Source organism: Bubalus kerabau, chromosome 14, assembly GCF_029407905.1.
Source record: "Bubalus kerabau isolate K-KA32 ecotype Philippines breed swamp buffalo chromosome 14, PCC_UOA_SB_1v2, whole genome shotgun sequence".
Taxonomy (NCBI): domain Eukaryota; kingdom Metazoa; phylum Chordata; class Mammalia; order Artiodactyla; family Bovidae; genus Bubalus; species Bubalus kerabau.
Genome location: NC_073637.1, coordinates 17,659,977 through 17,685,529, shown reverse-complemented (window position 1 = coordinate 17,685,529; position 25,553 = coordinate 17,659,977). Strand labels below are relative to the sequence as shown.

The 25,553-nt window shown below is 42.0% G+C and overlaps 1 long non-coding RNA gene across 1 annotated transcript; it reads right to left on the bottom strand.

Annotated features, from left to right (window-relative positions):
• Positions 1 to 6,997: 6,997 nt before the first annotated feature.
• LOC129626629 (uncharacterized) lies at positions 6,998 to 9,407 on the bottom strand. Its single transcript, XR_008702097.1, has 2 exons — positions 9,242 to 9,407; positions 6,998 to 7,353 (listed from the first exon to the last, which is right to left on the bottom strand). It is a non-coding gene; the product is annotated as an uncharacterized LOC129626629 (long non-coding RNA).
• Positions 9,408 to 25,553: the final 16,146 nt, after the last annotated feature.

The following is a 25,553-nucleotide window of genomic DNA, read 5'->3' as shown; positions in this document are numbered from 1 at the left end:
CCGCCCTTCTCCGGCACCGCCCTCCCTTATCGCCGGTTTTCCCAGCCTCTGGCCGGCGCTCGTCCTCACGCCTCACGTCGGCCTCAAAGGTGCCGCGCTCTCGGGCCCCAGCCGCCGCCGCTACCCCTAGCGGCAGGGTAGGGGGTAACAGGGCGGGGCGAAGGAAGGGGGCGGGTAAGGGGCGGGGCTGCGCAGGCGCAGGGCGCAGGCTCTCGGAGCGCGCGCGCGCTCCCGCGTGAGGCGAGTGCACGCGCGTCCTCCCGCCCTCCGGTGCTTGAAGGTGCAGGGAGAGGGCAGTGGCTGCCGGCCCTGGCCTCCGCCACATTTGAGTCCAGACTGAGGGGTACGGAAGAAGAGCCTTGAGCCCCTCGCTGGGCTGGGTAGCGCGACTGCCACCCGTCCCGCCCTAGCGCCATACCTGAATCTGAGTCTGGTTCTGAATGATGGTCCAGCGTGTGACCCCCTTCGCATGACACGGCCTCACCACAGCGTCCTGCTCAGCCTTTGGGTTTTTGAAGCGCTCAAGCCGCGCCGTTTGCCAAGTCACCGCACACCCCGGCTTCCGCCGGAACCCGATCTCTGGAAACTGTAAAGGGAAGGCGAAGCCATGTCTACCCCTTCCCAAGAAGTCTTTGAGACCTTGACACTGAGAACACTTTTCCCCGTTTTAATGCAAGCACTTTGCAGATTGTTAGTGCTGGAGCCTGAGGCAAGAATGCCGCAGACCTTTTCCAGGTGTTTGTTCAGGTCTGTTGGGTTGATTTTTTTCATCTGTGCTGAGACGGAAAGAATTCAATTTTCCACCATTTCCACGTGTCCTAGGCATTTTCGGAGGAGTCTCAGAGTCTCCTTTTACGAGCTTTAATTTATCTTTTCCCAAGGGCGGAGATTTCTGCTCTGTCTGAACTGACACTTAGGCTTCCTGGCTTCTTAGAGAATAGATCCACTTAAGAGAATAAATCTGCTCAAGTGTAATCAAGACCTAAATCCTATCCTTATATCCGCTGCTGCACCCAGCCCAAGACCATATATGCAGTAGATGTGCTGTAAAAATGTAAGTACAAAAAATGAGTCATTGGAGGAACGTTATCACCAAATCCTTCTACTGCTCTGACTGAGTGGTTCTCAGAGTATGGTCCCTAGACAACAGAACTTGTTAGACATGCAAATTCAGGTGCTCCACCTGAGACATCCTGAATCTGAAACTGGGTTTTGGACCCAGTCATCTGCGTTTTAACAGACCCTCCAGTTAATACTGATTCCTTCCCTGGTGGCTCAAATGGTAAAGATGCCTGCAATGCGGGAGACCCAGGTTTGATCCTTGGGTTGGGAAGATTCCCCTGGAGAAGGGAATGATAACCCAGTCCTGTATTCTTGCCTGGAGAATTCCATGGACAGAGGAGCCTGGAGGGGCTACAGTCCATAGGGTCGCAAAAAGTCAGACACGACTGAGTGACTAACACATCACACACACACACAAGTTTGAGAACCACTGCTCTAACTTAAACAGGGAAAGCTTTTTTTAAATTTCAGGGCAGTACTCCTGTTGTAATGATAATTAAGAATGTTCTCTTTGGAAAATGCAAGCTCTTAAGAGTGAAGAGACTTTCTTTTCTTTGAAACCCCCTACATTCCCCATGGTGTGTTGGAATCTTCTACAGAGTTATTTAAGTCTCAAATTCTTGGAATTTCTACCACCTCCCCCCATATATACCTTTTACCTCCAAGAGATTCTGATTCATTGGGTTTGGGATGGGGCCTGGGAAGAGAGAGATGAAAAAGCTCTTCAGTAAGAATTCCCAGCAGTCTCCAGGACACCAGTTTTGTGTGTAGGCTCCAAAAGCATAGAGTGCTGAAAGTTCTGTAATTGGATCAATCACTTCCTAGCTATGTGTTAGTGTCCGATTGTTCCATTATGGTCCCAGTGAATCATGCCTTGTGCTATACACCCCCTTGTGTAGACTTGCACCATATGATTGTAGGCTTGGCCATGTGATACTTTCAGCAGTAAGTGGGACATCACAACCATATTCCGATAAGTGCTTGTTCCTTGAGGCTTGCTGAAATGTGTTTGCTGCATGCTTTATGAGTAATCAGCTCTGCCTCAGAGAATAAGAAACGAAAACGTAGACACAATTTGCTTATAAGACATGTTACACATAGACTGAATGGGTATGTGTTAAACATAAAAAGGGTGGAACAAATGAAAGCGTTACTTTAGGGACTTACCTGGTGGTCCAGTGGTCAAGAATTCGCCTTCTAATGCAAGGTATGTGGGTTGGATCCCTGGTTGGAAAACTAAGATTCCATATGCTGAGGGGCCACTAAGCCCGTGCACGGCAACTAGAGAGAAGCTGTGTAGATCCTGCATTCCACAGCTAAGACCCAATGCAGTCAAATAAATAAAGTTCTACTTTAGATAGAAAGAGATAGACCAAGTGAACTTTAAATATTAATAAGGCAGGGATCATACTACCTCTAGACTGACAGCTATGTTATCACCAACTCGTGATATCCATTATGCCCACATTATGGCCTTATATAGTCTCTGCACAGATAAATCTAGCAGATAAATTATTCTAGCAGATGAATCCTAGCTACTCAGCCAGCTGATGGCCAACTATAGTTTTGACAAGACACACTTGCCTTGTGTTGATTCCAGGCCCCTTCAGTTTGCTGAAACCCCTCACTTCCTCTCCACTCTGGTCCTTAAAACTATGCCATCTGTAGAGAAGACTGGCAGAAAGTGTTAACACATACGAGTGTCACATAAAACAAAATGGTTTTTACAATGGTCCTTCCACCCTGCTTATGTCTCATCCTAAGCTTGTTTATCTACTCCATCTCTTTCTCCTTGCTTCTCACTCTGTTCTAAGTTGGTTGATAAACTGGGTTACTTTTGCTGCTCTTTGAGTGAACAAGTTAAACCAAACTTAGTGGCTTAACTAGGCAGTTTATCCTGCTCATGATACTGTAACAGGAATTCAGGAAGGACTTGCTTGGGCAGTTCTTTGTTGGAGTCTCTTATCAGATGTCACTGCAACTGCAGTCATTTAAAGGCTTATCAAGTCTGGATATCCAAGATGGCACAGTTATGTGGCCGACAGTTGATGCTGACTGTTGTCTGGCTGGAAGCTCAGCTGGGACTGTGAACCAGAGTACCTTCACATACGCCTTCCACAGGTCAGACTTCTCACATGGCAGCTGGCTTCCCTGAGAGCAAGTGTCTGGAAAAACAAAAACAAAAACAAAAACAGGTTCATGACCTTTAATGACTTATCTTAAGGAATCATGCAGTATCACTTCCACTTATTCTACCAGCCACCAGAAAGCCACTAGGGCCAGCCCATGTAACAGGGAGATGGTGAAGAACAGGGGAGCCTGGCATGCTACAGTCCATGGGGTCAGACACCACCAAGAGACTGAATAACAATGGACCTCCACCTCTCAACAGAAGAAGTGTCAAAGAATTTAGGGACGTGTTTTAAAGCTGCCACCTAACAATGTGATTCACGCATCTTAATTTGATCTATAAGTCTATCTGTTCCATGACCAATGGTACAATCTCGAAATTCGGCTGCCACGTAAAGAGGTTTGGAGTATCCTGCTTTAAAAGCCACGTGGAGGAGGAAGTGACAGCCAATAGCCCCAGCTAACTACCAGACACATGCATGAGGCCATCTTGGACCATTCAGTCCTGTCAAGCCCCAGATGACAACATTGCAAAATGGTTGAGATCATTCGCTCTGGAGGCAGACTAGGTTTTGAGTCCCCACTCTACTACTTACTAGCTCTAAATGTATAACCTTGTATAACCTAGCTGTATAAATGCTCATGTCTTTGATGGTAATAAGAACATGTTGCTAAGTTTGCTTATATGTTAAATGGAGGTAAGGATATCTGCTTTAGAAAGTTACAGTGAAAGTAAATATCTGTAAAGCATTTCAAACAGCACTTGAAACATGTAAGTGCTCAATACATTATTATTACCCTAATTCCTGTGGACCCCTCAAACCTCTAGGGTTAGGTCTTTGGACCCTAATTTGGGAAATACCTACCTATCATCATTTGATACATATATCATGTGTACTAACTGGATCACCTATCCACTGTTTCTCCGAACACTTGAATACCCTAAATATGAATAAATGAAGGAAATGGGGCAGGGTCTGTGCATGGAGGTATGGAGAAGGGTAGGATAAGGCAGGTCTAGCTGTGGGCAGCAAGAGGAAGGCTGTGAGGAAATGGGAGGGTGCTGAGCAGGTAGCTTCAGCAGGTTGGAGAAGGTTACAGAAGTCAAAGATGGAGAGAAAGAGGGCCCAGAAGACAGTTTTGGCCTGTGCTCAGCAGAAGCTGCTCTTCACTTTTCAAGATGACAAAGATGAAAAACATCATGCCTCAGTTAACAATCACTGTCTCCTCCTCATGAAAAATTGTTGCCAAATCAGCAGTCCACAATAGGTTACATCATGCAGGTGCTCTCCAGAGCTCCTGGCACCCCTGTTCATGGCATGGCACAAGGCCATGTTCTGTCTACATCTTATGATGCGTTATACACCCAGCTATTGCTGTCCACATTATTTTATTTTTTTAAGAATTTTTTTATGTGGACCATTTTAAAAGTCTTGTTATATATTGTTTCTGTTTTATGTCTTTTTTTATTTTTTTGGCCATGAGGCATGTGGGATCTTAGTTCCCTGACCAAGAATTGAACCTGTGGTTCCTGCATTGAAAACATGGAGTCTTAACCACTGGACCTCAAAGGAAGTCCCTTTTGTTGTTTGGTTTTGAAGGAAAATAAGGCATCAACTCAGACTTTATTGAATAACTTTTAAATAAACATTTTATTAAATTATCTTCTAACACATTGTTGTTGTTGTTTAGTGACTAAGTCATGTCTGCCTCTTTTGAAACCCAACAGACTGTAGCCCGCCAGACTCCTCTGTACATGGGATTTCCCAGGCAAGCATACTGGAGTGTATTGCCATTTCCTTCTCCAGGGAATCTTCCCGACCAAGGGATCAAACCTCACTGAGTCACTACGGAAGCCCCTTCTAACACAGACCTGTGTTATCTGATATTCAGATAATATTGACCCTTCCCCTCTCTGTACCAGCTACCAAGCTAGGACTGGAAGTATAAAAATAAAAAGATATTTTGTTTAAGGCCAGATTTTCCATTTCAGACCAAATATTTTCGCTGTTATTAATCACTACTGCTCAACAGAATCGATTCTCAGGGCCTGAGAGGATTATTCTTCCTTGTCCCCTTAAAGTTGAGGGTGGCCATGTGACTTGCTATGGCCAATGAATGGAAACCTGACTGACACATTTTCACCTCCAGATACAGGCCCTTAATTGCCTGTGCTTAGCTCTTGCCTGGAGAATCCCAGGGACAGGGGAGCCTGGTGGGCTGCCATCTATGGGGTTGCACAGAGTTGGACACGACTGAAGTGGCTTAGCAGCAGCAGCAACAGCTATGCAGCTCTGTCCTCCCCTAGCATGTAAGATTCACAACATGTGTTGAAATGGAAGTTCCATGAAATTGAGGCAGTAAGAAGTAGTGAGACAATATAGGAGGACAGCTGCCCTAGAGAGTTGCCCCAATTCACAGCAGATTTTACATGACAGATAAACTTTTTTTGTGTTGAGTCAGTGTGATTTAGGCAAAAACTTCCATATCGTGATGACTAGTACAGCTCCTCCTTTGTTTCTTACCTTGAATGCCTTCCTTCATTCCTTCTACTTTCTTTAAAAGAATATTTTGGCTCCCAGGTGTTTGGTTTTCTTCAGGCTTAAGATATTGGGAAACAGGATCCTCTTTCCCTGTGTCTGGTTTCTGTGCTTTATGTGGGCCTGGAGCCACAGATAAATATTTGGGAGTCAATAGCATTAAGGAAAAAGTAGGACATGACTGAGCAACTGGTTCCAAATGGGGAAATGAGTACATCAAGGCTGTACATTGTCACTCTGCTTATTTAAGTTATATGTGGAGTTCATGCAAAATACTGGGCTGGATGAAGCACAAGCTGGAATCAAGATTGCCAGGAGACAGACCAATAACCTCAGATAGGCAGATGATACCACCCTTATGGCAGAAAGCGAAGAAGAACTAAAGAGCCTCTTGGTGAAAGTGAAAGAAGAGAGTTAAAAAGCTGGCTTAAAACTCAACATTCAGAAAACTAAGATCATGGCATCCAGTCCCATCACTTCATGACAAATAGATGGGGAAACAATGGAAACTGTGAAAGACTTAATTTTGGGGGGCTCCAAAATCACTGCAGATGGTGACTGCAGCCATGAAATTAAAAGACGCTTGCTCCTTGGAAGAAAAGCTATGACCAACCTAGACAGAATATTAAAAAGCAGAGGCATTACTTTGCCAACGAAGGTCTGTCTAGTCAAAGCTATGGTTTTTCCAGTAGTCATGTATGGATGTGAGAGTTGGACCATGTGGAGAGTTTCTGGCCAAAGTATTGGAGTTTCAGCTTCAGCTTCAGTCCTTCCAGTGAACATTCATGGTTGATTTCCTTTAGGATTGACTTATTTGATCTCCTTGCAGTCCAAGGGACTCTCAAGAGTCTTCCCCAGCACTGGTTCATTCTAGTAGCAGCCTCAAAAAAGTACAGGAGTTGGAGCCATCAGGGATCTCTGAAGGTAGAGAAATAATTGAACTAAAATCAGAAGATCTGGGTGAAAATTTTTAATGGAGCAGTTATAAACTCAGATTCCATGCAGCTGGAAGATTGCCATTCCTTCACCCCAGGAGAAATCTAGATATTTACTAGTGGAGAAACACTAGCTTGGGGGCTCCAGGAACACCTGAGGGTAAGGGAAGCGACCCACAAACAAGGAGGTTAAGTGAATGCCACAGATTGACTTATGAATCACTTATCTCTCTCCTGCTCTGCTTCAGCAACACCATTAGCCAAACTGTTGTTACAAAAATGTGTGGGATCCCGCTGCTCGCCACTTAAAAGCCAATAAACAGGCTAGGCTTGTGGAAAGGAAAGTTTGCTTTATTTCAGATACCAGCAACTAGAGGGGAGTAACAGACGTCTGTCCAAAGGCCTACTCCCGCATTGACAAGTAGGGTGTAAAAGTTAAAGACAGAGGAAGGGTGTTACATGCAGAAACAGCACAGTCAGCTCTGACAGTCATCTTGAAACTGGTCATGCAGTGTTCTGACCAGTGTCATCTGGATTGTTTTAGGTACAGTTAATCTTCAGTTCCAGGGTCAGTTTGTTTCCATTTCCTTGAGGCCAGTTTTCAGAATTGTGGCAGCTCATGTCATGGCTACAGTCTGGTCATCATGTAATTAGCTTCACCTGGTGGAGGGGGGTGGTTTCAGTATCTATAAAACAGTTCATAGGATATGGCTTAGAATATTATCTATAGCCCTTGAGAAGGAACTAAAGGTCCTTGACTTTGCTTAATGACTACGTTATTATTATTTGGTCTCCTTTGACTGTTTTCCTTTGTTTCTGCATTTTCTCATTTCTCTGATAATACTTATTCTTTGACTAAAGTTTTCCATAGACAAAGGGCAGGCAGAGGACATGAAGGATGTATCATATGTCCTGTTCTGTTTCATTTTTCCACTCTGAGAATCCAATAAGAGAGTACAACCATGCCACCTTCAGTTAACCAGGCCACCAGTTAACCAGTTTCACTCATCTCAGTTTCCAGCTTTTTGTTGTCTTACTCTTAAATACAAAATATAAGCTAACAACCTAAATTCACTAGTCAGCTGAAGAAAGCCTTCAAGATGGAAAAACAGAACTGAATAAAAAAAGCAAAGGACCTCTGAGGACATGAGGAGCAAAATAAAACTTTTGAAAATGCATAGCATTAACATGTTTGCAAAATAAGGAAAGAGATACCGCATCTGTGGGAAAATAGGAGTATGTAAAAGTAAGAACATCCAGGAACTTTCCTGGTGGCCCAGTGGCTAAGACTCCATGCTCCCAATGTACGGGACACCAGTTTGATCCTTAATCAGGAACTAGATCCCACATGCCGAAGCTAAGAATTCGCATGTCACAACTAAAGTTCCTTTGTACTGCAACTAAGACTCAATGCAGCCAGATAAATAAAATACAAATAAATAAGTATTTTTAAAAGTAAGAACATTCAAAAAACAAAAAATCTGACTTGAAAATTAAAACATGACGAAGTGAAAAATGTAGCAAAATTGGAAGATAAACCAAGAAAAAACTTTAAAAGTAGATGATAGATAATATAACAGATATAAAATAGAAGGTAAGTGACAACATTATAGAATCAGGTCAGGAGGTAGATGAGAGCTAAAGAAGATAAAATAGTTTTTTAAAAACATAAGGGAGAAAATTGTCAAATCTGAAGGAAACTTCCTAAAGTTAAGGTCATTTGTTCCCAGATCAAGAGTTCATTGAGGGCTCAGAACACTGGATGAGAAAAAGACCCACTCCAAATCCTGTCATGATGACATTTCTGATTACTAAGAACCAAGAAAAGATTCTAAACGTTCCCAGCAGCAAAGTCAAAGGTTGTCAAGGGAAGTTCAATAAAAAGTAATCTCATTAGAATGGCATCCAGATTTTCAACAGCATTGCTGAAAGCCAGAAGTCAACAGAGAAATAACTTTAGAATCCTGAGGGAAGTCATTTCCAATCTAGTATTCTGCATCCAGCAATCTAGTGTGAGGGTTGTTTCAGAGACTGAAATCTCAAAATGTCTATGTCCCATCCATCTTATCAGAAGACACTGGAAGATGCACTCCATCAAATTGAAGGGACAAGCCAAGAGATACAGGAAATGAGAAGTCACAGGGTGTCTAGAAAGCATCGGGTCTGCCTGGGAACAAGGCAATGAAAGGTGTTGGGAGGTGGGCCTCTAACAAAGAGATGGACTTAATACATTTTTCTGATGTATTTGAAATATTAAAGGAGAGCTACACTTCTGGGAGAGAGTTTGGGAGTGGATGAGCAATACAAAATTAAGTAAACTGAAACATTATTAACTATAGTAATAAGTTACATTAGGGAGAAATTATCATTTAAAAGTCACAAGTAAATAGTATATATAGGATTATAATAATAGCAAATACTGATCTAACCAAAAATTATAATAAATCTAAACTAGGCAAAGAGTCAGACATGACTTAACGACTGAACAACAAAAACAGCAAGGCAGATGGGCAAGGAGAAGGATCTTAGTCAACTCAGACTGCCATAATAAATGCCACAGACTGCATGGCTTACACAACAGGAATTTATTTCCCTCAGTTTTGGCAGTGGGAAGTCCAAGATGAATGTGTCAGCAAGGTAGATTTCCTTTTAAGACATCTTGTCTTTGCTTCCAGGCAGCCACCATCCAGCTCTGTGCTCACATACTCTCTTCCTTATGCAAGTGCGTGAGAAAAAAGCTGTCTGGTGTCTCTTCTTATAAAGGTGCTCATCCTATCGTGAGGGCCCCACCCTCATGACCTTATCTAATCCTAATTACCTCCCCCAAACCCCACCACCAGATAATATCACAATGGAACTTAGAGCCTCAACATATAACTTTGTGGGAGACACATTGAGTTCCTAATAAAAAGTGTGTTTAAGTGTTTATACTGGACATGTGTTGTTAGACAAGGAAGTGGGAGTGAAAAAACGAAATCTTTCTCCTAGTCAGCATAGCAGGTAGCATCACAATAGAACACAGGTGGTTGTCCCCTCTAAATAGGATCACTTGAGGAGGGTTTATTTGCAAAGGAATGGATGTAGAGAAGTCACAAGAGAGAGTGTAGTAACCCAGGGCTTAGAAGCCAGTGCACTGTTACCAGCCTTGGGCTCACAGGGATGAGTGGAAAAGTACATGGGGATCACAATCTAGAATGAGAATCTAGATTGAAAGAGTTTAGGAAGTCTCCTGTTGAGGACACAGCCTGCTGGATTAGGTGGTCAAGGAGGGAGTCAGGAGACGTTCTGATCTCACAGTCTTTTCTCTCTCGCTCTGATCTCCTCTCCAGGTTCTCCCAATAGGAGAAACACAAACTCATCTGGAAGCCACAAGGCCCATTCATCAGCCCACTGATGTGCTCCATACAGATGAGTTTCTCTGAATGGAGAGCAAGGAAAAGGGCAGAGAATAGATCCAGAGGACACAAGGGAGATAGCCAACATAATAAGAAAGTCAAAAAACAAAGAAATCCCTCCCCATTCCATCCCTCTGGGGGAGGGAGGAGGGAGGAGGGTTCAGGATGGGGAACACATGTATACCTGTGGCGGATTCATTTTGATATTTGGCAAATCTAATACAGTTATGTAAAGTTTAAAAATAAAATAAAATTAAAAAAAAAAAAAAAACAAAGAAATCCAAGGCATGATCCTCTTATGTACCCAGCAAAGAATTCTCAAAGAGTTGAAAATGTTGCCTTTGTGAAATAAAAATCAGAAATTAGGAGATCAGGGCTGGGAACTGCTTTATATATGAGTGAGTGAGTGAAAGTTGCTCGATCGTGTCCGACTCTTTGCAACCCGGTGGACTGTAGCCCACCAGGTTTCTCTGTCCGTAGGATTCTCCAGGCAAGAATACGGTAGTGGGTTGCCGTTCCCTTCTCCAGAGGATCTTCCCAAATCAGGAATTAAACCCAGCTCTCCTGTTTTATCTTCTAGTTTTGCTTCCTTTTGGTCTTTATCCTACTGGGGTCTTTGGGAACTGTGCATATGTGTAACAGCATCTACCATACCTCTTCATTTTAGCTTAGGCTGGATTTGAAGAGCCAAAACAGGAAAACGCTTAAGGAGACCTGAGACTCGCACAGAGGAATAAATTAGAGCTGCTGTTTCTTTTAGCTTTGCTTTCCTGTTCTTTATTATTATTTTTTAAATGTAATCTCTTCTTTTATCAACTTTCATCATTTCATACTGTAAGAAAGTGAAATCACTAAAGGCAAATAAGCTTATGAATCTGCTGAGTGTGAAGAGAAAAGGCCATGGTATAGATGAATGGATTAGGAGGGAGACACCTAACTCTAGGGGTTTACAGTTGGTAAAAACTCAGGCTTTGTTGTACAATAAGTATCATTATGTGTTACACAATGACTGGGTACTGATTATAAACTTTGTAGAACAATTTGACTTTTACAAACTAAATGTAAATTTGACAGAAATAATTTTTAAGTGCTCTTTGGATTTGGAATGAGAAAATCATTGAAAACATTTTGCCATGCAATTTCAGTTAAGTACTGGGAGTTGAGGTCAGATTATAGTGGGTTAAGAAGAGAGGCTAAGACGAGTGGGAAATGAATTCTAAAAGGCAGCCAAATGTTATTAATCAAATGTTTAAATAATGTCTTTAATAGCTAGTCTTTTAGTTTAGCTAGGTCAAAGGTGTGGTGCATGGATTTGTGTTTTAATGAGCTCTGCATATTGGGCCCACATATGTAATTCATGTGTCTAGTATATTCATGTGAAGTTTTGGGATTCAGAACTTTGTTTTGTGCTTTTAATTATTAAAATAGTTTATGGCTGTTATTTCTTAACCTGTCCCTGTAATAATACCTTGCCTTTGACATCCATTCCTCCTGCTCTATTTTCTTTGTACACCTTTGTACACCTTCTCAACTCAAAGTCAAAATTTGAACCTTCTTTGACCTCTTCTTTCAATTCTAACATGTCCTTGCCAAATGCTATACATTCTACCTATTAAACGTTTTCAGCTCCTTCTTTCCTCCCTGGCCAACCCTGACAGAGTGTAAGCCATCAGGATTTGTTGATGTCAGTATGAGACTAACTCCTTCTGTAAGCCTCTAAATTCCATCTCCAATAGGTCCCCTTGTTAAATAAATTTTCCTGGTCTTATTAAAAACTAGTCTTTCAGCCACAGGTCTTATTACTTCCCCTTTCTTGAGCCAGATACTCCTTTGGTGCTTACCAAGAGTTCCACTCCCCAGGACTGCATTCACACTGCCGCTTCTGCTTGCAGCACCTCACTCTCATTTTCTCTGTGTACCAAATCGTTCCCAGTCTTCAGGGCCCAGTTCTAATGTCTTGAATTGGCTTCTGGAGATGCTTTCCAGGAAGGCATGAGTGCTGTTTCCAACCACCCTCCCCACCCACCCCGCCCACCACCATCACTTTCTCTGAAAGAAATCCTTGTATTCTGATCCTTGGGGTGTTTCACTTAAAAGCAATTTGAAGAAAACTTCCCTAATTCATCTTTGTTTACCTTGAGCAGATAGCATGGCATCCTGTACATACACACACTCAATACATTTGTTGAATTTTAAATAAAATAGCCAATCAGTATTTTTCCTACTTTATTGATAATATAACTGGTATACCAAAAATTTCACATAATTAATGTATATCTTTTGGTGTGTGCTTAGTCGCATCAATCATGTCTGACTCTTTGCAACCCTATTGACCATACCCCACCAGGCTCCTCTACCCATGGGAATTCTCCAAGCAAGAATACTGGAGTGGGTTGCCATTCCCTCTTCCAAGGGATCTTCCCAACCTAAGGATTGAAACTGCATCCCTTATGTCTTCAGCATTGGCCGGTGGATTCTTTACCACTAGTGCCACCTGGGAAGCCCATATCATTTGGTCAGTTTGACAAATTTATACACTTATGGAACCATCACCAAAATCAAGGTAATAAACATATCCATCCCCTCCAAAATTTTCCTTGTATCTCTTTGTTTTAGTTTTGGCTTTTGGTAAGATGACCTAACATGAAATCTACCTTCTTAACAAATTTTAAGCACATGACATCTTATTGTTAGCTATAGGCTTTATGTTGTATGGAAGATCCCTGAAACTTACCCATCTCATATAAATGTAACTTTATATGCATTGAACGACTCCCCTATTCCTGTCCCCCATCCCTTGGTAACCACCACTCAGCCAGTCAATATTTGACTTTATGATATGCCGGAGTCCAGCTCCAGCAGCAAGGGGATCAGCCTGAAGGAATGAGCGGTGTTGGTGGGAAATGATGTAGCTTCTGACTCAAGGTACGGGACTACATGTTTATTTCAAGCATCAGGTTCTCTTGTATACTTTTTCTAAAGCATTAGGTCAGAGGTTTGACATTTTCAGTTCCCCCTCACCCAGATTATTGTCTCATTGTTGCCCTTCAAACAGAGTTCCTGCCGCAGGGATTCTCTCAGAATCCTGTTTACTTGTGATTACATTGTAACTCATGCTTATGTCTGGGCTGCATACCACATTCCTCAGTTTATTTCTTATCTTTCTAAATCCTGCTTGCCCCTAGTATCTTAAGCTCACTATCTCCTAAAAAGGCTTCTGTTGCTGCTGCTGCTAAGTCGCTTCAGTTGTGTCCGACTCTGTGCGACCCCATAGACGGCAGCCCTAGCTATTCTTAATTATTCCTAAACCCGGGACCGGATGCCATGATGTTCGTTTTCTGAATGTTGAGCTTTAAGCCAACTTTTTCACTCTCCACTTTCACTTTCATCAAGAGGCTTTTGAGTTCCTCTTCACTTTCTGCCATAAGGGTGGTGTCATCTGCATATCTGAGGTTATTGATATTTCTCCCGGCAATCTTGATTCCAGCTTGTGTTTCTTCCAGTCCAGCATTTCTCATGATGTACTCTGCATATAAGTTAAATAAACAGCGTGACAATATACAGCTTTGACGAACTCCTTTTCCTATTTGGAACCAGTCCGTTGTTCCATGTCCAGTTCTAACTGTTGCTTCCTGACCTGCATACAAATTTCTCAAGAGGCAGATCAGGTGGTCTGGTATTCCCATCTCTTGAAGAATTTTCCACAGTTTATTGTGATCCACACAGTCAAAGGCTTTTGCAGAGTCAATAAAGCAGAAATAGATGATTTTCTGGAACTCTCTTGCTTTTTCTATGATCCAGCAGATGTTGGCAATTTGATCTCTCGTTCCTCTGCCTTTTCTAAAACCAGCTTGAACATCAGGAAGTTCACGGTTCACATATTGCTGAAGCCTGGCTTGGAGAATTTTGAGCATCACTTTACTAGCGTGTGAGATGAGTGCAATTGTGTGGTAGTTTGAGCATTCTTTGGCATTGCCTTTCTTTGGGATTGGGATGAAAACTGACCTTTTCCAGTCCTGTGGCCACTGCTGAGTTGTCCAAATTTGCTGGCATGTTGAGTGCAGCACTTTCACAGCATCATCTTTCAGGATTTGAAATAGCTCAACTGGAATTCCATCACCTCCACTAGCTTTGTTCGTAGTGATGGTTTCTAAGGCCCACTTGACTTCACATTCCAGGATGTCTGGCTCTAGGTCAGTGATCACACCATTGTGATTATCTGGGTCGTGAAGATCTTTTTTGTACAGTTCTTCTGTGTATTCTTGCCATCTCTTCTTAATATCTTCTGCTTCTGTTAGGTCCATACCATTTCTGTCCTTTATCGAGCTCATCTTTGCATGTTGGCTTAAAGCTCAACATTCAGAAAAAGAAGATCATGGCATCCAGCCCCATCACTTCATGGGAAATAGATGGGGAAACAGTGTCAGACTTTATTTTTCTGGGCTCCAAAATCACTGCAGATGGTGACTGCAGCCATGAAATTAAAAGATGCTTACTCCTTGGAAGGAGAGTTATGACCAACCTAGATAGCATATTCAAAAGCAGAGGCATTACTTTGCCAACAAAGGTTCATCTAGTCAAGGCTATGGTTTTTCCTGTGGTCATGTATGGATGTGAGAGTTGGACTGTGAAGAAGGCTGAGCACCGAAGAACTGATGCTTTTGAACTGTGGTGTTGGAGAAGACTCTTGAGAGTCCCTTGGACTGCAAGGAGATCCAACCAGTCCATTCTGAAGGAGATCAGCCCTGGGATTTCTTTGGAAGGAATGATGCTAAAGCTGAAACTCCAGTACTTTGGCCACCTCATGCAAAGAGTTGACTCATTGGAAAAGACTCTGATGCTGGGAGGGATTGGGGGAAGGAGGAGAAGGGGACGACAGAGGATGAAATGGCTGGATGGCATCACTGACTCGATGGACGTGAGTCTGAGTGAACTCCGGGAGTTGGTGATAGACAGGGAGGCCTGGCGTGCTGTGATTCATGGGGTCACAAAGAGTCAGACACGACTGAGCAACTGATCTGATCTGAAGCTCAGCAAACTTCCTTTGTCATAAACATTTCCCTCACAAACAGGTCTCAGATAACAATCCTTCCCACGGCCTCAAGCTGCGGCCTACGTGCTCATCCTGGGACATTCTTTGTAAAAATCCTTGAACAAATGTCAATGGTTACTTTATAGATTATTTTCTGGGCACAACTGCAGAAGGCTTTGTGCTTTCTTGGCTTCTCTCAAGAACAATAAGCACCTTAACATTCTTTCCAGCCAACTCAAACGAAGAAAGGAAGAAACAAGTCAAGACTCACAAGAGGTAACTCCTTCATCCCGGGTCCATGCCTGCAGAATGAGGAGAGGGGGCTGGGGCCATGCCTCTATTTTGTCAGTAATGCCTAATGTGGCTCCCGACAATGATATACTGTCATTTGAAAGGCAAAAAAGAGCAGTGATCTTAAGAACTGCTGTCATAATAAGACCAGCTAACTTCAAACCTCAGGTCCCAGGAAGACAGGAAAATATTATATGGTTCTTAAGGAAAAGATAGAGAGTAGGGGAACTGAAAGGTTCTGTTAAAACTGAGAAGCCAAAACCCAGTATTGTGGCCGCCATGTAAATAAAGTATGAGTACAAAGCTATTGGAGTTAGATTAACCTTAGTTAAAATCTTGCCTCTGCCCCCAAGGGCTGCATTTTCTCAGACCAGTTAGCTTCTTTGAGCCCTCTTTCCTTGGTTTCCTTCTCGGAAAAATTTATACAATGATGTTATCTACCTCCCAAAGTCATTCATATATTTAAGTGAGATACAGGCATAGGTCATTTTATTGTGCTTTGCTTTATGGCACTTTGCAGTTATTGCATTTTACAAATTGAAGGTTTGTGGCAACCCTGCGTTAAGCAAGTTCTGACACCATTTTTCCAACAGCATTTGCTCATTTCATGTCTCTGTATTTTGGTATTTCTGTCAATATTGCAAACCTTTACATTATTATTATATATACTATAATGTTCCGTGATCTCTGATCTTTGATATTACTACTGCACTCACTGAATATTCAGATGATGGTTAGCATTTTTTAGCAGCAAAGTACTTTTAAATTAAGGCTGTACATTGTTTTTTAGATATAATGCTATTGCACACTTAGTATAGACTATAGTATAGTGAAAGTATAACTTTTATATGCACTGGGAAACCAAATATTCATGTGACTTGCTTTAGTGAGATATTTGCTTTATTTTGATGGTCTGGAACTGAACTCATAATGTCGCCAAGGTATGCCTGTAATACACATGAAGAGTTTTGCAGAATGCCTGGAATATATCATGTACATTTTGTAAATGATAGATTCTTTTTTTTATTATCAGTGTTGAGAGCTGTTAGGCAGTTGTCAAGAACATTCACTAGTTTTTAATCAAACAGAGCTGGGTAGTTCTTATTAAAAGTGATGAGGGAGGGGACTTCGCTGGTGGTCCAGTGTCTAAGAATCCTCACTCTGAATGTAGGGGCCCAGGTTAGATCCCTGGTCATGGAACTCATCACACACTTCACAACTAAGAGTCCACATGCTGCAACTTAAAAAGCTTCTGTACAGCATAGGAAACAATCAACAAATGGAAAGGCAATTTGTAGAATGTGAGAAAGTATTTGCATACCATGTATCTGATAAGGGGTTAATAACAAAAATATATAAATAACTCTTACAACTCGATAGGAAAAAAAATAAGAGGTAAAAATGGGTACAGGGCCTGAAAAGACATTTTCCCAATGAAGACATTCAAATAGCCAATTGGTATATGAAAAGGCATTTAATATCACTAATCATCAAGGAAATCCAAATGAAAACCACAATGAGCTATCACCTCACACCTGTTAGTGTGATTAGTACCAAAAGACAAGAGATGGCAATAGTTGGATAAAAGAGAACCCCTCTTGCACTGTCAATGGGAACGTAATCCGGTCCAACAATTATGGAAACAATATAAAGATTCCTTAATCTGGGTATATCAAAAGGAAATGAAATCCGGATCTTGAAGAGATATCTGCTCTCCCATGTCCGTTGCAGCATCATTCACAATAACCAAGATGTGGAAACAACTAAAGTGTCCTTCAACAGATGAACGGATAAAAAAAAAGGTGGCATATTGCTAAAATAAAATAAAATGAAGACTGCTTGAAAGTCCTTCAGGCAGACAAAACCATTTAAGTCACATAAGCAAAACTCAAATGCAGCTTATATGATGTATGTAAGCAAAACTCAAGTTAATTCTTCCTCCACTCTTTCCAGTTGCTATAAAGTTAAAGAATTAGTTCTGCTGATCAATTTCATAGTAATAGCTAATCATCATTTAGTATTCACAACATGGAAGACACTGTGCTAAGTACATACTTCATCTCATTTAATCCTATTAGCCTTGTAAAAGTAGCTTTTGTTACCTTTGGTTTATAGATAACAGTAATAACGATCCTTATAGTGCAAACATTTTTGACTGCTTGGCATGGCCCAGGCACTATGTTAAACCTTTAATATAGATTGCCTCACTTTATTTTTATTAATAACACTATGTGGTAAGAACTATTTTTAATCCCCATTTTTTAGATGAGAAACTAGAAGTACAGGCAGGTTAAGTAACTTGCCCAAGGTCATACGGCTAATAAATGAGACAGATTCAGACCTCGGGTCTCTGTGATTCTAGAGTTCAAGCTTATTCCCCTCAAAAGCCTGGCCCAAGTTTAGGCATAGACATATCTCTGTGTAAGTCCCAAGGTTCCTCAAAATCAAAAAGTCTGTTTTCCCTCTTGATAGCGCCAGCAGCAATTTCCTTCAATAAATCATCTGTTGCCTGACTAGCTTCACATTTAATGACTTTATTAATCTCCAGTTTGAACTTCCCCTTATCAACCTGTTTTAACTGCCTCAAATGATTTCTCCATGTAATGTTGTCCCTGAGGCATTGGAAAATACATCATTTGAGAAAAAGTTGTGTAAGATAATATACAAAATATGTTTAGGGTATTATCTTAGTCTCCATTAGTCTCCACTGAGACTAACCATAGCACAATACGTTAAACAGGATTAATATATTTCCACTTTTGCATTTGCATGTATTTATTGGCAACTTCCTCTCGCTTAGCATTGTATTCTGACCTCTCAGATCCATGACCTCATTCCCCCCCAGTGATTCTTTACTCCTTCTCTCTTTAGCCACTAATCCCCAGGGTCATACCTGGCCTGGCCATCACAAATAATGTCAATACTTTGGACTTCCCTGATGGTCCAGTGGTTAAGAATCCGCTTGCCAATGCAAGGGACACAGGTTTGATTCCTGGTCCAGGAAGATTCCACCTGCTGCAGAGCAATTAAGCCTGTGCACCACAACGAAGAGTAGCCCTCACTCACCGCAGCTAGAGAAAGCTCACACAGCAACAAAGACCCAGTGCAGCCAAATAGTAAATAAATAAATGTTTTTTAAATGTCAAAACCTCAACGTTCAATTAATGCACTCCTCTCTCTGATCATCATGTTCTATTCTTTTAGACATTCTTACTCTTCCTCACGCTAGTTTTTGACCCTATGGGGAATCCATTGACTCTACCACTTTTTGATTATCCATCAATCATCTTGTGTCTTCCCTTCTCTTTGAGCCCATCTTATATTACACAGCCTTACCATGACTCCCTTTGAAACACTGTTAACTTGCTTGCCTTTCTCTCTCTCCATATTCCTTGTTTGGCAAGTTGTCAACTGGCTAAACTCAAATATTTGCCAGGCATCCACACCAGCTCCCGAGTTTTTAAATTTTTTGACTGTACCACGTGGCATGTGGAATCTTAGCTCTGCAACCAGGGATCAAACCCTTGTCCCCTGATACGGAAGCACAGACTCTTAACCACTGGACTGCCAGGGGAGTTCCTCTCCCTTTACAACAGAGGAGGGGTTCCTTCTCTCATTAGAGGTGTGGTCTATGGATCTTGCTTGCTCAGGCAGACCACTGCTAGTGTGAATCCCCAGTTTCTTGCATCTTTATGTTCTCCCCACTGGATAAAGCATAAAGGCATCTCCCATTATCTTTCATCTTTAAAATAAATCTCTGGAGCACACTTATTTATAGCTTCTGCCCATTTGTCTGTTTCACTTCAGACCAGAGGTGTTCATGCTCAGCATCTCCACTTCCACACTTCACACTTACTCTTTAACCTGCTCAATTATACCCCCATCCCCACCACTGCCCTGAAACCGCTTTTATCTGACAATAAGGGCAGTGTTGCCAGATCCAGTGTTCACTTTTCTGTTTTGATTTTCCTCCAAATCGCAAAGGTTTGTGAGATGATGAACTAGCCCCCTCATGTTAGAAATGCTCTTTTTTTTTTGATGGTGCTAGAAGTCATGTGGGATCTTAGTGCCCAAACCAAGGTTGAAACCCGTGCTCTGTTGTGGAAGCATGAAGTCCTAACCACTGGACCACCAGAGAATTCCCTATATTTATTTGTTTTTTGATATCTGAGAAAACACTCTTCTGGTTTTCTTACCATCTCATTGGCTGTTCCTTCCTCTAAGTGTTCTTTAAAGGTTTCTCTGCAGTACTTTTGCATATTCCAGGGATTGTTCCTCAGCTTATTTCTCTGTCTCCTTACACTTGATCCTTAGGTGGTCTCATTCAGTCCCACAGCTATAAATGCCATCTATATGCCAATGATTTCCAAATCTCTGTCTCTAGACTAACATGTCCAGACTCCTGTATCTAGCTGTTTCCTAGACATCTCCAGTTGGATGTCCAATCTGCATCTCAAATGTGACATAGGTAGAGAACTCTTGATTCTACATGTTATCCCCAGTCTAGCCTTGGGTAAGCAACACTACTATCCACCAAGATTCTTGAGTCAAAATCCTAGAAGTGGAAACTTCCCTGGTGGTTCAGTGGCTAAGACTCTGCTTTCTCAATGCCTGGTCTGGGATCTAGATCCCACATGGTACAACTAAAAGTTTGTGTACCATAACTAAAGATTCCACATGCTGCAGGTAAAAGATCCTGCATACTGCAATAAAAAAAGATTTCACATGCCACAACTAAAGATCCTGCATGCTGCTGGGAAGATCAGAGGTCCTGCATGCTGCAGCTACAACCCAGTGCAGTCAGGTAAATAAATACATTTCCAAAAACCTTGAGGTGAAATGTCTATAATATTCAAATCTACTGAGACAGAAAATAAAGTAGTGATTTCCTAGGTGTCCTGCATTGAATAATGGCCCCTAAAACGATACGGCTGTGTCCTAGTCCCAGGAGTTTATGAATATGATGTTGTTGGAAAAGAGTCTTTGCAGATGTAATTGAGAATCTTGGGATGCAGGCATCCAAGACTCCCCAGATGGGCCCTAAATCCAATGATAAGTGTCTTTATAAGACAAGAAGAGAAGACATGGAAGAGAGAAGGCCACACGAAGATGGAGACAGAGACTAGAGTGATGCAGCCACAAGCCAAGGAATGCCTGAAGCTTCCAGAAGCCAGAGAGGTAAGGAAGCGTTCTCCACTCGAGCCTTGGGAGGGCGCACAGTCCTGCTGACAGTTGATTGTTGACTTCTGCTTTCCAGAACTATGAAAGTAAGTTTCTGTTGTTTTCAACTATCGAGTCCTGGTAATACACAGGGCTGCCAGGTGGACAGTATTTATGAATGACTGCCAATAGGCGGGAGGTTTCTTTTTGGAGTGAATGAAAATGTTCTAAAATTATAATAATGGTTGTACAACTCTGAATATACTAAAAAACCATTGAATTAAGGCACCAAATGGATGAATTTTTTGGTATATGGAGTATATCTCAAAAAAAAAACAACAACTAAAAAAAGTCTCAGAGTTATTTTTTCACTCTGAAATTTAAAAACTAAAGATTTCTTTAGGCTCAAATCTAAATCTACCAGCAAATCTTTGGACTGTCTTCCAAAATGTGTCTCAAATATAACCACTTCCCTTTATATCCATGGCCACCCTTTTCGTTCTGGCCTTGTCATCTCTGGACAATATAACCACAAGAACCTGTTTCCCTGTTTCCACTCATTTAATCCCTAGTCCTTAAAGCAGATAAAATGGTTCTCTTACAGTGTAAATCCAACCATGTCACTCTCTTGCTTAACCCCTCTCTACCCATCCCCCATGGCTTTCCTTTGTACTTGGAATGGAATCAAAACTCTTCACTAGGGACTTCCCCGGTAGTCAGGTGGTTAAGAATTCCCCTTGCAATGCAGGGGACACGGGTTCAGTCCCTGGTCAGGAAACTAAGATCCCACAGGCCTACACACTGCACCTACTGTTGTGCACCACAACTAGAAAGTCCACGGACCACACGAAAGATCCTGTATGCCACAACTAAGACTAGAAGCAGCCAAATCAGTAAATACTAAGGAAAAACCCAAAACACCTCTCCACTGAGTCCCAGTGGGCCTTCTATGACCTACTTGGCCTCTGTCCACATCTGATAGCTCTTCTCCTTACATATGGCCTTTGCTCCACACTTTATCTGCACAGATGTCCCTTTAAGATCCTGGTGGTTTAGTCACCAAGTTGTGTCCAACTCTTGTGACACCCTGGACTGTAGCCCGCCAGGCTCCTCTGTCCATGGGATTTTCCAGGCAAGAATACTGGAGTGGGTTGCCATTTCCTTCTCCAGGGCATTTCCCAACCCAGGAACCGAACCCGCATCACTTCCATTGCAGGCAGATTCTTTACTAACTGAGCTATGAGGGAAGCCCCTTATAATCCTAGGACACATAAATCTTGTTTTTGCCTCAAGGCTTCCACCCTTGCCATTTCTCCCACATGTTGCATTTGGCTTCCCAGTTGCCCCACCACTGTCTTTTTGTCAAAACCATTCTGACCACCGTGTATAAAGTTCAGTTCAGTTCAGTTGCTCAGTCGTGTTCGACTCTTCGCGACCCCATGAACCACAGCACGCCAGGCCTCCCTGCCCATCACCAACTCCCGGAGTCCACCCAAAGCTATGTCCATTGAGTCAGTGATGCCATCCAACCATCTCATCCTCTGTTGTCCCCTTCTCCTCCTGCCCTCAATCTTTCCCGGCATCAGGGTCTTTTCAAATGAGTCAGCTCTTTGCATCAGGTGGCCAAAGTACTGGAGTTTCAGCTTCAACATTAGTCCCTCCAGTGAACACCCAGGACTGATCTCCTTTAGAGTGGACTGGTTAGATCTCCTTGCAGTCCCAGGGACTCTCAAGAGTCTTCTCCAACACCACAGTTCAAAAGCATCAATTCTTCAGTGCTCAGCTTTCTTTATAGTCCAACTCTCACATCCATACATGACCCCTGGAAAAACCATAGCTTTGACTAGACAGACTTTTGTTGACAAAGTAATGTCTCTGCTTTTTAATATGCTGTCTAGGTTGGTCATAACTTTCCTTCCAAGGAGTAAGTGTCTTAATTTCATGGCTGCAGTCACCATCTGCAGTGATTTTGGAGCCTAGAAAAATAAAGTCAGCCGGTGTTTCCACTGTTTCCCCAGTTGATTCTCACTCATGTCACTTTGTTTTATTATTCAGCAGTCTTTATGTGAAATAACCTTGTTCATATAGTTAGATACTTTTTATAGTCTATTTCTATTTTAAAGATAAGTTCTATGAAAATAAGGACTTTATCTGTCTTGCTCATTGCTAAATCCCTGCTCCTGCCACAGGGCCTGACAAAACAGATGCTCAATAAATATTGCAGATGTGAATAAATGAAGGATACAAATCATATTGCACAGCCTTTTGCCCTGGAGATGCTCACAGTCTATCAGAGAGCTAAGACATACTTGTACTCTCAGGAAAGATTCAACAGGATGGGACTTCCCTGGTGGTCCAGTGGCTAAGAGTATGTACTCCCAGTGCAGGTTCGATCCTGGTCAGAGAACTAGATTCCCACATGTCGCAACTAAGAGTTTTCATGCCGTGACTAAAAATCCTGCATGCCACAACTAAGACCCAGCACAGCCAAATAAATACATTTTAAAAATAAAGATTGAACAGCAGTGTAGAAGTGAAAACTGCCAATATGTAAATAGAATTATCTTCTGGAACAAATCTGATGGCCATCCCACAGTAAGAAGCTCTGGGAAACATTCTTTCCCAAGCCTGCACTGACTGGGCAGCTGGGAAGACTGAAGCGGGTGGTGAGGTCCATGAGCTGTGCAGGTGCTCATGACTTTTGATGACCTCTGCTAAGATGCAAAAGAAAGTTTGGAGACCCGTGGCCCCTTTGGGCCAAATTCCAGGACCAGTTCCTGTTTCTTTACAGCATGTATTCCTCATTCTTATCCTTCGCACCTTCTAGATTTCAGTCTCTACACTGTGAGTTCAGTGTGTGCTTCTGGCTCAACAGTCTTGGCTTTTGTGGCATTTTGAAATGTCCCTCTGTTGGCCCAGTCCTTTACAGGACTATCCCCTGAATCCTGGAGCGAGAAATTCCCTTCCCCAACTCTGGTCTCCCAGATGCCCCTCTTTCCCCCCAAAATCTCCTCTCTCTATCACAGAGGAATTCAGGCAACTGATATCAAGGTTAAACCAAGATGTGGTATAGAAGAAAAAAGCATGAGACTTTGTGTCAAAAGAAAAATTTGGATCACAGCCCTACCACTTACTATTTGTGTGATCTTGAGTCTTCCTTTCATCCTTTTTGAATCTCCAAAGTAATGTGTACATGACAGGGTTGTTGAGATGAAAAATAAGGAAAAGCCCTCTTTTAACCGCTATTTCTCCATCACTCCCTTTTACAATGTATTCTGTCTGAGCATTATTACCATTTACCTGGTGACTTAGACAGTAAAGAATCTGCCTGCAATGCAGGAGACCTGGGTCTGATCCCTGGGTCGGGAAGATCTCCTGGAGAAGGAAACGGTAACCCACTCCAGTATTCTTGCCTGGAGAGTTGCATGGACTGAGGAGCCTGGCAGGCTACAGTCCATTGGGTTGCAAAGAGTTGGACACGACTGAGCAACTAACACTCACTTCACCCAGCTGCTCAAGTCAGAAATCTGGGACACCTTCTTTAGGGTTTCTCCAGATCTACTGCCTGCTGTTCCAAAGCCAAGACAGCTATCATTCAGGTTCGCTTTTTTTTTTTCCCCCATTTCACTGTCCTAGACAATCATCTTCCACCTGGAATATAACAATAGTCTTCTAAAAGAGTCTTCCAACACTGGATCCATTCTTCACAACAACCATGGTTATTTACTAAATGTAAATTTCAGCATCTCACTTCCTTGAAATTTATCAAAGGCTTCTCTTTGGTATCAGGACAAAGTACACAAATGTTGCCATGACCCAGATCCCTCTCCAGCTTTATCTTGACCCCTCTTGTGCTGAGCTCCAGACATACTGGTATTTTGTCCCTTCTAGAACCCTCCAAGCTCCATCCTGCCTTAGACACCATCATATACTCTTCAGTCTGCCTGGAGCCCCCTCCTTCTCTCTCGACCTTTCTGTTCCTTGTACCCAGTTTATTTCTGCCCATTCCTCAGGTCTCAATTGAAACATTATAACATTCTCAAAGATTTCTCTCACTCTCACTTCCCTCAAACCACAGTATGTCCTCCATGAAGTGCCTCCATCACACACACACACACACACACACCCCTCATCACTCTTTCAGTTGATTAGTATCTTATTCTCAGCTATAATCTATGCTCCCTGAAGACTGTGCCTATTTTGCTTAGCTTTGGTCTCTGGTGCCAACAGTGTACAATAGGTGCACAAAAAAAATGCTTGTCAAATTAATGACAAGAGTACATCTAAGTGTTTTTTAAACTATAAGTGGATGGACTATAAAAATAGCAAATTTCACTTTTTAATTGCAGTCACATAATTAGAACATGAGGAATCTAGCTTTGAGCTTATGCAGTCATCATGCTGCCCATAGCTATGGCATATTTGGGTTCCTGGCTATTTGATACTAATCTAAATAACTATAAAAACTTCTGACACTTACATTTCCTTTATCTTTATCCTATAGGTTTCTTCAGCTGATAAAATCAATGGAAAATAGCATAGGCTTCATAATGGCAGAGACAGTCTCTGCCTCATTCATTGCTTTCCCTTAGATGTAGACTGTAAGCACATATTACATGCTTATTAAATTGTTTGCTAATGAATTATCCCTTAGATGTAGACTATAAGCACATACTACATGCTCATTAAATTGTCAGCTGATGAATGAATCAGCCAGGTTTAATGACAGTTCAAATGAAGCACTCCTACCACCACCAACATATCCCAAACTCAAATTTTCAATGTAAGTAATATGTATATAGGTAGATGATATTTTATTAAAAAGGAAAAAAAACCACTTAGTGTGCGCAGAGAGGAACACAGGTTAATCCATTTCTTTGTTAAAAAGAGTAGACTAAATGAACACAGAGTTCCCTTTAGTTATAAAATTCGGATTCCAGGATTATATGTTAGATGATTTGAGAACAGGTAAACAAGCTTACTATGAAATAATTGGGTTCATGGGACA